The 13,971-nt window shown below is 32.5% G+C and overlaps 1 protein-coding gene across 1 annotated transcript in view; it reads left to right on the top strand.

Annotated features, from left to right (window-relative positions):
- LOC149558212 (protein ACCELERATED CELL DEATH 6-like) overlaps nucleotides 1–13,971 on the top strand; it is a 156,925-nt gene that overhangs the window by 12,257 nt on the left and 130,697 nt on the right. The gene's annotated exons all lie outside the window — the stretch shown is intronic.

Genomic DNA, 13,971 nt, shown 5'->3' with positions numbered 1-13,971 from the left:
CTATGATATTGTGATCATTATACATAAGAATTGCCCAAAAAATTTCATTGAGCATCAAACAAGTCCATAAAACATCAATATAGAAAGCCCTTTGGGCTAAACAAAAACTAGTAATCATAACAAAAATATATATTGAAAAGTAGCACAGAGGTAGGAGCTAACTCTCCTTGCTTTGGTTCCTTGGTTTCTCCAATACTAAGCATTTCCAATCCTTTACCAGAAAGCCATACATCGAATGGGTTGTTTCCATGTTCTTATCCTTAGTATTGTCCTCCTTGCTCACCTGAAACAAATGAAGAATATTCATATTTAAATGCATGATCCTACTAGAGAAGATAGAAATCCTATGAAAGTTGTCCCCTAGGTGCTCATTTTTCCTAATTAGACTAGTGATGGTCTCCTCTAACTTGGCCATATCTAGGCTCCCCTAGTATTTATTAGTTTTCCCTCTGGTACTCACTTCCATCTAGGTCTCACTCCCCCAAGTACTCTCCTCCTTCTAATCAGAACCTCTCATAGAAAATTGCCCCTTGAGTCTTCCTTCTCAAATTACCAATTCTAACAAGAGACGTGATCATGCACTTTTCTCCCATAACCATTTCCTTCCTAGACTAAATAATTTTGGCCTCAATTTTAAACTTATCAGATATGTAAGAAGGTAAAGGGTTGTCATGTTCCCCTCCCATAACCTCCTCATCATTCCCTTCACTACTAGTCTCTTCTTCCTCCTATTCCTCATAATTTTTGATAGTGGAGGTTTCCTTTTATGTCTAGGATTAATTTTATTTCTTGAATTATCAATGGACTCAAAATTTTAAAGTTTTTCCAAGGGTTTCTTTTCTATCAGTATTTTTCTCGACCTAATATTGCCCTACCCAACAGTGGCACTAGTACTTTCGACATCTAGGACCTCAATATTTTTCATTTTTATCTTTCCCGCCACAACCAAAGGCTCCCTATTGATTTTGGTTTTGGTAGAGGGGAATCAAATTTCCGCAATCTCAATGATTTTTAATAGGGAAGGGCTAAGACTCAAAAATTTTAGGTGAAGGCATTTGTAGAATTTGAACAAGCAAAAAATAACATCTTTGTGGTAAACATTGTAGATTTTTCCTTCCTCTTTCTTCTTACAAAAATTCCACACATAATCCTCCATAGAGGGAAGTAACAAATAAGGAAAAGAGATGCATTCCCTATTCATAAAGTGATTAAGGACATGGAAGTATAATTAGTAACACACCTTAACTCTATGTTTTATGCTTCTATTCCTCATGATAAAATAATAGACCATGTTCTACTATTCAGGAATATTTTCATGAGTACATCCCTCATACTAATGGACTGGAGCTCCATTAGGTTAGAAATATTTTAGTACACTCATCTCATATCCAACCCTAGGTTTCTTCCTCCATGTTTTTCCTTCTATAACCATGCCTATAATGTTACTGATCACCTCCTATGTAAATTCAAAAGAGAGACCATTAATGCTAACCCACTGGTTCTTCTAGGAATCCATAAACTACCATGTCACCTTCTCATATTTGCTTTCAATTCTCTCCATAAAAGGGACGATTCCACCTTCTTTTAAGAATTTCTATGCTACCTTATCATTCCTAATGTTCTAAGATTAAATTCTTGGTCCCTTGATTTTAGCATTGGCATTCTCCATGACTTTATTCTCATGAAGATCCACAAACAAATCATTATCTTTATACTTCAGCTAAAAATCCGTACCACCTACGAACTATAACAATCTACTCAAAGACAGTAGAGGTAAGTCTTTCCTCACTCTGTAGTTCAAATCAAAATAATGAAGGCCTATAATGTTATGAATACACTTGTGATTTATATTTAATTCATTGAAATCATGCATATTCTCTTATTTCCAGAGAATCACTATTTCATAGCATTTCCTTAAAACAAGTCACTGATAATAAGGAAGTCTTGTAAATTAGGACTCAAAAAAATCACCCCAAATATTGGTTTGGATTAGGGACTTGCACTTCACATGGAGAGTCATAATTCTACTTGTAAGACACACTTAACCCAAACTAAACTAACCCTCTCCATCTCCTCCACCAAATTTAACATTTTATGAACAAGGTCCTCTAAGTCATTTAGTAACAAGGAAGCCAAATTAAAATTTCCCATTTCCAAATTAACCATTAAAAAAAAGAATAATTATAACAAGGACAACCCTATCTCTATTAATTAATATTTTAATCACATCTTGAAAAGGCCTCATTTTGAGTGAGCGATCTAATTACTTTGTGTTTGTATTCCACTAGGTTATCTGTCATCCAATCTCTTTCCCTATACGCATGATGAAATTTGAATTCTCTAATTCTATTTAGAAGAGTTTTTGTATTCGTTATGATTGATGTGGCATGCCAAATTATTTGATTCATGTCTTTAGGTGGCCAAAATAACTAACAAAGAGCCTCCCTCAATTATCAAATTTTGAATTCTACTAATATGGGTGATTTCCTAACTGCACAAGAGAGAAAGCACTGCCACTTCATTTCATGAAACTTTCTTGCAATTCCCTGAATATTATTTCATGGAAACACCATGTTCATTCTTGATTACTCCTCCATCACCATCCTCTTCGCTCCTTGAGCCATCAAAAATTTATTTCCACCAATTCAAGTAGGGTGGGGGTTTGGGGGGGCCTTTTTTTCCCTCCCATTCTTCCTTGGGTCTTTGAGTTGTCCACCTTCTCCACTAATTGTGAGATATCACGTAGTTTTTCCCAACACTTATCTAGATGTGTTTGTGTGGTTTTTTTTTGTTGTGGGGGGGGGGGGGGGGGTAGCGAGTAGGTCAGTTCCACTTCCATATTAGAGCAATTTCCTTTATTAAAATCATTATTATTTGAGAAGCCACCTTAGGAGGTGACAATTTCTCTCTAAATATATTATTTATTCTCTCTTTCCATGCTTTGCAACAAACATAGGGGGTATATCTTTCTAGGTCATTTTAATAAGGGGGTGATTGGTTGGACTCTTCCAAGCCAAGATCGATTGATGAGCATTCGTATTCAACATCAAAGAGCTCCCCAATTGATTAAATAGTTCCTACCAAATCTTGGAGTAGAATAGGATTAATGAATCAGAAGGTGGGAGATAGTCTCCTCCTTCCTACTACATAGAACACACTGCTTTCCCATTTGGAAGCCATGACTTTTGAGGTTATCAATTGTGAGGATACTATCATACATAACAGACCAAAAAAAGAAATTGATTTTGGGGAACAAGTTATACTACTAAAGCATTCTCCACTCCACGTCTCCAACCTCTCCAATTATACTGTTGTAGGTACACCATCTCCACATACACAACCTTATCAATAAAATTGAAGTTCCTCATATTAAAAACCTTCCACTCCTTATTTTAAATATAATAGGTAACCTCAAGACCATTAGTGTTCACCTGCTATTCTTTTAGATGAGAAAACTTTGTGAACCTTAAAGGGGAATCACCAATCTATCCATCTTTCCAAAATATTACTGAATTCCCATCACCAATGTTGCAAAAAATTTCCTCTCTTAAGTATTTTCTAATTGTTACAATGTTATTGCATATGCTTGAGCTAGTTGAAAGACCATCCATATATAGGACTTGATTGAAATGCCTCCCTCCAAGATATTTAAATCTTGTCATTTTGCACAAAGAAACTGAGTCTTGGGCTAATCTCCAACAAATATTCATTATGAGGGTCTTATTCAAGTCACCTATTCTTCTTAGATTAAACCCCCCATCAGATTTAGATCTATAAAATTTCTCCTAGCTTACATGACTTAATTTTAACTTCACCTTCATTCTCTATCATAGCAAGTTCTTATGTAGTTTTTTGAGGATGTCTTTAACACAACTAGATATTTTGAATGAGTACAAAAAGTAAACAAGGATTCCTTAGATAGAGGGAGTAATTAACTACAATTTCCTTGCATTACTAAGAACCTTACCTTTCTAAAATACAAGCTTCCTCTTCATTCTTTCTACCACAATATTCTAGAATTGGAGGTTGACATCCTTTGGAACAAGAGGAAGAAATAGGTAAGTATTTGGGAGACTCATCAATTGGCAATTCACCTTCTTGTTAATTTTTTTCTTACAAATTGAAGTCAATGTTGAAGGAGTAAATGTTCCTTCGCTAATAATTAATGTTTTTTCCCAAGACTTGGGCATAACTATTCAACACATTCTTCCATATACTAGCTTTGTTGATGGACAATAATCCATAGAGGAACATGTTATCAACAAATTGTTGCAACACCTCCAATAGGAGTGTTTTGGCCTATTTAATCTACATAATTTCTCCCTAGGCCACTATAGCCAATAGATTTCTCCCTATAATTTCAGCCACCATAATGAAAAGATAAGGTGATGGATGGTCTCCTTGTCAGAGTCTCTTCTCATCTTGGAAGAATTCCCCTAGGGTGTCATCAACCATAAATGAGAATTCGACAATATCTATAACTTCCCTTAATATAGAGATGAAATTTTCTTCAAAAAAAACTTCATTATTATTTTGATAAAAAATTATCACCTCACCTTATCATAGGCCTATGAAATATCATGTTTCATTTCTATACTTAGGTTCCCACTCCTTTCCCTAGAATGAAGAACCTCATGGTAGGTTATCACTACATTCAGAATCTATCATCCAGGGATAAAAAAAATTTGATTAGGGCTAATAGTCCTATTTATAATAGCCTTCATGTGGTTCACTATCACTTTTGATAAAATTTTATATATGATGTTTTATAGACTTATAGGTGTAAACTCTTCTAGGTGATCAGGATTAACAACCTTAGGCACAAAAACAATAAAGGTCTTATTTATCTCTTTACGGATTCTACTTGTTCTAATGAAGTCCTTAGCAACATAAAGAAGATCATATTTAATAATCTCCCAAAAATCTTGGAAGAAGGCCATAGGGAAACCATTTTTTACACAGACCTTGAATGCTCCCATAGAAAAAATAGCCCTTGTTACCTCTTCTTCAGTTAACTTTCTTATCATGTCTTGGTTTATCCTCTCATCAACCACTGGGTTTATGATTTCCATAATGTCATTCTCCAACATCAAGTCCACCTGCAACTATCAAGGGTTATAAATTTCCTAGAAGTATGAAGTGATCCATCTTCCAATATTTTCCTCGAGTGAGTTTAATATTATTATTATGAATGAGATTCCTAGTGGTGTTCCTTCTCTTGTATTTTGAGGCCAACCTATGAAGTTTTGTTCCTATCTCCCTTCTATAAGAAACTAAATGCTAAATCTTTATTTTGAGAAATTGTTTTCTCTTTTTACTATATGTTTCCATTTCCTCCTCCAACTCATCTCCTCCTCATGTGTGGTATTTATAAGGTCTTCCTTCATAATTCTTTCCTTAAAAAACTACATTTTTCCTTCTATTTCTTCCTTTTTCTTTAATATGTCTGCAAATAAAGACTTCTTCCAAGCCATTTAGTTATGTGAAATATGTTCATATGCTCCACCACCTTTCTCTATATTCTATAAATTAGGGGTAAGAATTCCACATGATCTCATGCCTAAAAGGTTTCATTTTTCCTAGTTTCTTACTCATCTTTTTAAAGAAAACAATTGAATGACCTGAGACATTCCAAAGTAGCCCATGGAGAGAGGTGTAGGTGATTTGTAAACTCTTTGTTATTAATCACTTACAATATTAAGATTCACTAGGATACATATTTAATATGAAGATTGTAACTGACATTGCTTATGAACTAAGAAAATAATACTTAGAAATGCAAAAAATAACTAAGTAGAAAGAAACATGCATTAGAAAGAACAAGAGACAAAGGATTTGATTTCGGAGTTCACCAGACTCTGGCTATGTCTTTGGATCTGCAAACTCGAAAGATCGTTATCATTATTATGATGCAAAAATCATACATCATCATGGTCTTCCTTGGAGTTATAGTATTCTTTCTACTTCCACACTGTGATTATAAGAACTTGCTAGCAGCTTGTTCATGCCTAGCTCCTTTGCCACTTTTTACAATGCTAAGAAATAAAACTACAACTCTCTCCCTCTCTCTTGCAATAAGAGTACATGAATTCAATAGGAATTAAGCCATTATAGTAATGAATAAAAAGTTATTAGAATTTTCTCAAAGAATTTCCCTAAGTTCTTATCTCATTCATGAGAGTACTTAGTTCTCTAATTCTTCACAAAACAATTTAACTCCAAAATTCTCACCAAACTTGCTTTCAAAAAAGTTATAAAAACTTCTCCAAGTATTCTTGAATAATTCTTCAAGTTTACTCCTCCTAGAATGCCTTTTCCAAAAGGTTTATCACCCCTTTAAATAGAAAAAAAATGATGAATTTAGGTGAAACAAAATAACTACTTATAACTCCCTTTACATGGCATTTATAGCCTTTTCCAATTTAAAATTTACCCCCTTTTCATAATCAGGGGTTAGTCTTAACGACAACTTTTGTTTTAAATAAAATTGTAACTCTCTCCTTCCCTCTTGCAATAAGAGTACATGAATTCAACAGGCATTAAGCCATTATAGTAATGACTAAATAGTCATTAGAATTTTCTCAAAGAATTTCCCTAAGTTCTTATCTCATTCATGAGACCACTTAGTTCTCTAATTCTTCACAAGAGATTTTATCTCCAAAATTCTCACCAAACCTGCTTTCCAAAAAATTATAAAGACTTCTTCAAGTCTTCTTGAATAATTCTTCAAGTTTAGTCCTCCTAGAATGCCTTTTCAAAAAGGTTTATCACCCCTTTAAATACAAAAAAATTGGCTAATTTAGGTGAAACAAAATAACTACTTATAACTCCCTATACATGGCATTTATAGACTTTACCAATTTAAAATTTATGCCCTTTTCATAAATAGGGGTTAGTCTTGATGAAAACTTTTGTTTTAAATAAAACTGGCAGTTAGAAATTCATAAAATAAAACATAACCCCAATTAATTTCCAAATTTGAAAATGGTGCATTGGTTGAGAGTATTTTTATGATAGAGGTGGTTGGGAGGTCAAACCTTTCAACCACTATCTTAAGACATCACCATGCCATCTTGAGACAAAAAATTTAAAATATTGTTGAAACATAATATAAACAATCTTGCATGGTTCTATGGTGAAGAGGGAAAATAGGGAACATGAGGTTTCAATTTCCAACCTCTTAAACACATTTTCCCAAACCAAAATTGATGTAAAAACTATCATTGAAGAGAGGATGTGCCAGATGACACAAGATTATTTTCTTGGATAGTGACACGTGTAACTACAAGATTGGATCAATTTGCTAACTAGGCTTCTCACATCATGTTGATATCATCATTTGACTACTCAACACTTTTTCCAAGGAGCTTTGAATGTGCATAACTTCCACATACGATCTTCATTTTTGACGAAATGAATGTTATTGGAAAGCTCTTGATGAGTTATTTAATTTGAAACCCATTATTGAAAACTTTTGAGATGGTAAAATTTCACCTTTTTAGTCAACCTTTTTGACCAAGGATATCTTGAGAAAATAGACACCTTTTAACAAGCTTCAAGTTGTGTTAGGAATTTTTCACCATTCTCTATGCATAGATGTCAATCTTGGGAGATTCTGAGTGGGTTAAATTTTTGAGGTCTTCAAGATCCACTCAGATCATTCCTCCCCAGTAAAGGAACTTTTGGACCTCCAAAAGGTTCTTAACTATACACTAAGTGAGAGAAACACTTTCCCACTTGTCTAGTATCTTTCCACCTTATTTGCACACTTGCTTCACCAAAAAGTTGTAAAATAATTATGAAAACTGTAATCAAATTGCTACCCATTTTCATTTTCCCACATCTTTTTGTATTTATTACCTCAACTGTTATCCATGTACACCATATTAGAAGTACTAACAAATAGAAAGATGATAATGACAATGAGCTAATAGTACTCTTAATCCCCGTTATAGGTTTCCATGACAAATCCTCATGTTGTTGTCTCTTATTCTAGATGTACTCTTAATCTACAAGTCAACATACTCTTAATGTAGCTACTAAGATGAATGCGAAGATTCTACAAAGTCTTCATCTTGATCTTCCTTCAAGAAGCCTTCTTTTTAGACTTCCATTGTTCATACATTTCATCAACTGTGGCTTTCATCACCATGAAGGCCTCAAAAAATTATGTTTCAAAGACAAAAGGAAATTGGTTTTCCTTGTGTGAAGCTATCTTGCCTCACCTTGCTTGAATTTGCTCCAAGTATCTCACAACCTACAACTTGTTAGAGTAGCTTTGATACCAAACATGATTTGCATGTTATGAATCACTTACAATTTTTAGATTTGATAGGATGCATATTTAAAACAAAGATCATAACTGAAGTTTCTTGTGAACTAAACAAATAATACTTAGAAATTTAGAAAATAACTAATTAGAAAGAAATATGCATTAGAAAGAACAAGAGACAAAGGAATTTCTTTCGGAGTTCATGAGACTTTGGCTACATCTCTGGATCTACAAACTTGCAAGATCGATGACTTTATTATGATGCAAAAATATACATCACTATGGTCTTCCATGGAGTTACAATATTATTTTTGTTTCCACACTACGATTGCAGAAACTTGATAGCAACATGTTTCTGCCTAGCTCCTTCACCACCTTTTACAATGCTAAGTAATAAAACTACAACTCTCTCCCTAGTCTCTTGCAATAAGAGTACATGAATTCAATAGGCATTAAGCCTTTACAATAATGACTTAAAATTCACGAGAATTTTCTTAAAGAATTTCCCTAAGTTATTATCTCATTCATGAGATCACTTAGTTCTCTAATTCTTCACAAAAGAGTTTAACTCCAAAATTTTCACCAAATTTACTCTCAGGAAAAATTTAAAGACTTCTACAAGTCTTCTTGAACAATTCTTCAAATTTCCTCCTCTTGAAATGTCTTTTCCAAAAGGTTTATCAACCCTTTGAATACATAAAAATTGACTAATTTAGGTGAAACAAACTAACCACTTATAACTCCTTTTACATGGCATTTATAGCCTTTACCAGTTTAAAATTTACCCTCTTTTCACAAATAGGGGTTGGTTTCAAGGATAAATTTTTTTAAAAATAAAACTTTCCATTAGACTACTTAAATAAAGCATACCATCAACAAATTTCTACAAATTAGAAAATGGTGTGTTGGTGGAGAGTAATTCTAGGATAGGTTTCCTTGGGAGTTCAAACCTTCTGCTCATGATTTTAAGACACTACCATGGGATCTTGAGACTATAAATTGAAGTATTGTCAAAACATAATATTGAGTATTTTATGTGGTTCAATGGTGGGGAGGGTAAATAGGGAACATGAGGTGTCAAGTTCAAACCTCTTAAACATGCCTTTTTCCAAGTTCAAAATTGATGTAAAAGTTGTCATTGCCACATGGCACAAGGTTATTCACCTACTAGTGACATGAGTCACTACAAGAGTGGATCAATTTGCTAACTAGGCTGCTGACATCATGATGATGTCATTATTTGACTGGTCAACACTTTTTCCTAGGAAATTTGAATTAGCATAACTTCCACATATGATCTCCATTTTCGATGAAATGAATGTTGTTGGAAAGCCTCAATGAGTTCTTCAATTTGAAAACCTTTGCTAACCACTTTTGAGATGGTCAAATTTCACCTTTTTAGTTAACTAGTTTGACCAAGCATATCTCAAGAAAATAGATTCATTTTGACATGCTTCAAGTTGTATCAAGAATATTTTTCCATTCTTTGCACATTGATGCCAATATTGAGAGATTCAGAGTGGGTTAATTTTTTTAGGTCTTCAAAATCTACCCAGATTAGTAGGGCATAATATCCCAATCGGCTAAAAGGAGAACTCTATCGAGTCTAATCTATATGAAATTGTGTTGCAATCTATTATTGGACTAGGCGAACTTCACTTCCTAAAGTCTCATATCAATGAGGTAATTCAATCTAAGAAACCCATATAGATCATGCATACTTTCAAAAATATTCTCAAGACCACCAAATTTTTCTAAGGGGCATAGAGAGGTATTGAAGTTCCAAGCACATATGACCTTGGCACTTTTACAGTTGTCAATATAGGTTGAGGCCTACTCCTACACTTGCTATCTCCTTCCCCCAATGTTAGACGCATAACATTTGAAGAGGGCTCAATCACTACCCCATTGGAAAACATCATAGCTAAGCGGTGAGGGTGATGGTGTAATTTAAATCCATTAAGGTTATCCGAGTTCCACATAGTCATTTTCCCTTCTAAAGCCCTATAAACTTATAGAAGACACATAATTTTATTACATATACATTCATTTAATAAATAATATCACTCTTATTAATAAATACATAATCCATCTAAGCATAATTCTCTTATTAATCAATAATTCATATCATAATAATTTCTTATTAATATAATAATTCTTATTGGAATAAATAATTTATATAAGTCAAATTAGTTTCAACGATATATGATCATATAGTCCAACTTAAATATTTTTAAGGTATCCATACTTTCCTTTTATTAAGATACATTTTCTTATGTTTGATTTTTTATTAAAAGAAATGATACCAGGTTGAGTCCCTACCTTATGTTATTAAAATATATTATTAGATTTTTTAATATTATAAAGTATTAAGTGTAAGTGAAAAAAAAGGTTTTGACAAAATAAATTATTTAAAATTAGATAAATGAAAAATTCAAGGAATTGGTTAATTAATATAAAAGATTTGTGAAAAAAACAAACTAAACATTTGTGTTTCTAAGTTAGTTTGACTTTTGAATTTTAAAATGAAATAAAAAATTAATATATCATTTCTACACTTTAAGATTTTACATATTTTAAAATTATTTTTCAAAATAAAATAAGAAGAATATTACAAAAGAATTAATTTGTAATTTTGAAAATCAATAAATTTTAACTTTCTCTCATTGAAATGAATTTAATTATTTAATTATATTTATTTCAATTTATACTTAAGAAAGAATAGAAATGAGTTTTGAAAGTTAAAATGAAACTATTTTGAGAACTATTTTTATCTTTCTTAATCTCCAAATCTTTAATTTGATTTAAATAGAAAGTTAAATTTCTCTATATTTACAATTATAGTTTTATTTTTTTTATTTTTTTTATTAGTAAACAAGTGAAACCTTCTATTAAAATAGATAAAAGAAAATAAAGTTATAGAATTCCTCCGTTCAAACGGGTAGTCGAAGTAAGAAAACCTCTAGTCTTACCTAGGACTGAAGTCCTATATTATACAAATTTGAAAGGGGCATGCCCTAGTAATATCAATCTCTTTACTATCAATTTTATTCATACATGGATGAGCCCATTGCTAAGACATTTCCACGAGATATGAAAGTTGAATGATCAAGAAGAAGCCATATTCCAATTTTACATCTAATATCCTTCCTTGGTTTAGAGATTTGATTGACATTTGCATCATAAAACACAACTAGCTTCCAATTTGAAGTTAGATGTCAGCTTCTGAGTTTTAAAAAATAAAAATTAAATGAGTTAGAAATCAGAATGCAAATGTAGAGTGCCTCATAACAAAATCCTTTCTGAAAATTAACTTTCCTTCCATATTAATATTCGGTGCTTCATATTACCCCCTATTAAATTGTGTTGATTGGTTTAACCATTTTTTTTTAGGGTTTTTAAAATTGTTTCCTTATTTAACTCTCTTCCAGCTAATTTCCAAGACTATTTAAGTTTATAATGTTATCTAGCTCCTACCTAATCCATAATGTTTATGCATAGTCTTCTTATCAATCATGTTTGATCTAACATAATGTCTTTGATCATTATACGCTTTTAAAAAAAAAAAAAATTTACTTATGAGTCCTATTTATTATAGGTTCATGTGTATTTGTTCTTATTTGTTAGAGGAATCATTACTGTGCTATTGCAAGTTCAAATTATTTGTTAACGTTTACTTGTGATGATCAGAATCTTGAGGGGAATCGACTGTTAAGAGTGTTAATCTTCTTAAGCTTGCGAGAAAATCAATGTAACCATTCACACTTTACATAAATACACATGAAGTACTAATTATCAGACTACTACCCAATTGAGTTCTCAGGCCCCAAGATGTTAAATTAAGATACCTCACATTTTTAACTTATGTTTAATTATGTGAAATTAATCCCAGTATTGGTGTAAAAACAATTTGTACTTCTACTTTCCTGATGTCTAATGATCTTTGCTTATGAAAAGATGGTCCATAGATCCGATACCTAATTCATGTTGGTTAGTATTTATCCTTATCTAAAGGATATTCTCCATACAAATGAACCTAATATATAATTATGAGATTTATACCTACTGAGATGATTAATATTCGCATCCTCTTGAGATTCATAAATTTTTAATACTTACTAACCGTCCTCTATTTCTTTATGAAACCAATTTGATTAATCACAAAATCAGTGAAATATATCATAATAAATCTACCAACACGGGTTCAAATGAATATAATATACCGATCAAAGAGACAAAAGGCGATCTATCAAACATAGAGAAGTTAACTGAATATATTGATTCCATTATCTATGATATTTACTTACAACTTTCACCATATAAGGATCATCATGCTACTACTTACTATTCACAAACTTATAAGCCGAAATGTGTACATAATTGTTGATATCCAAATACATAAAACCCTATTAATAGTGAGATAACTGAGGCAAAAAGGTGAGAAAAATTGGCCTATGACCAAACAGACGGATACCCACATAGACTAAAACATATGCCCTAAAAAACAAAACCTTGCACACAGAATTTGCTACTGTTTAAATCATTAGAAAAAATCCCACATTCTATATTTCTTCCTTTTTAATGGATACCATGATAATCTCTCACGGTTCTTTGTTGTTAGTCTCCGACGTTTCTTTGTTGTTAGTCACCGCGCATACTGGAGGAAAGATGAAGTCGGTTTGCTCTTTACTCTATTTGTGCAAATTGGGGAGAATGAATTCTACATTTTCCAAGTTTTCCAAATCAACCTTAGGCTCAACATATGTAGCATAGAGTTTCAGATAGCTCTAGAACCATTCCATATTTGGCTCGACCACTATTCCTCTCCTATGCTAAAGAAAAAAAATATTCGCCTTCATTTTCTGTCATGCTTGATCAAACTTGGTATTATCCCTAATTGTCAGAATGAGGTGCCTGAAAACTTTAGCTAGACCTAAACTGCCTGGCGGGTGACTCATATAGACCTCCAGGAGAGAAATCCTTTGGTTCACAATGCTTAAGACCACATGTTCCAACCCTTCCAACCAAGTTAGGTCAAAGATGTCATGACACAAGTTTATGATCAGACTCTGCTCTATGTTTTCCTTGGCTAGACAAGCTATGAATGACCCAATTGCAGTGTTATTCATGTGCCATGTGTAGTCATAGTTGAAGATTTTCTCACCTAAAACTCTACTGACAACTACCCTAGAAAGGTCATCCATAGGTTCAAAATCATATTCCACGTTTCAGGTTTGACATGACCCTTGAATGCCACTCCCTTGAATGCCATTGTCCTAGCTTCTGACATGTGGAAAATGATGACAACTATATCCATGCTAAAATCTACTCTACAAAGCTTTAACAATAGATTACATTTGCCACTCTGGGAAAGTGAAACTACCTATATAGATGAGAAGGGGTTGAAAAATCTAGAAGGCTTAATCTAATGATGTCAATTTTATTGATTAATGATGTTTTCCCCAATCATTATTTGGCGCTTCTTGCATGTATACGTTTTAACATTTATTATTATTAGGTACTTTTATAAATTATGAAATTAAATATTGAATTTAATTAATTAATTTACTAAATATTCATATTTCTTCTCTATTTGTTCTTTCGTTTTCTAAATAATCAACTTTTTGGTTTCCTTCTCTAAATATGTGTTGAATTTTTGTTTCCTCAATGAGATCAAATAACTTTAATACTTCTTCTAG

The sequence above is a fragment of the Cupressus sempervirens genome, chromosome 5 (assembly GCF_028749045.1).
Source record: "Cupressus sempervirens isolate cs-2001-9-10 chromosome 5, ASM2874904v1, whole genome shotgun sequence".
Classification (NCBI taxonomy): Eukaryota; Viridiplantae; Streptophyta; class Pinopsida; order Cupressales; family Cupressaceae; genus Cupressus; species Cupressus sempervirens.
The sequence above is the reverse complement of the archived record's forward strand: the minus strand, read 5'-3'. Positions and strand labels throughout refer to the sequence as shown.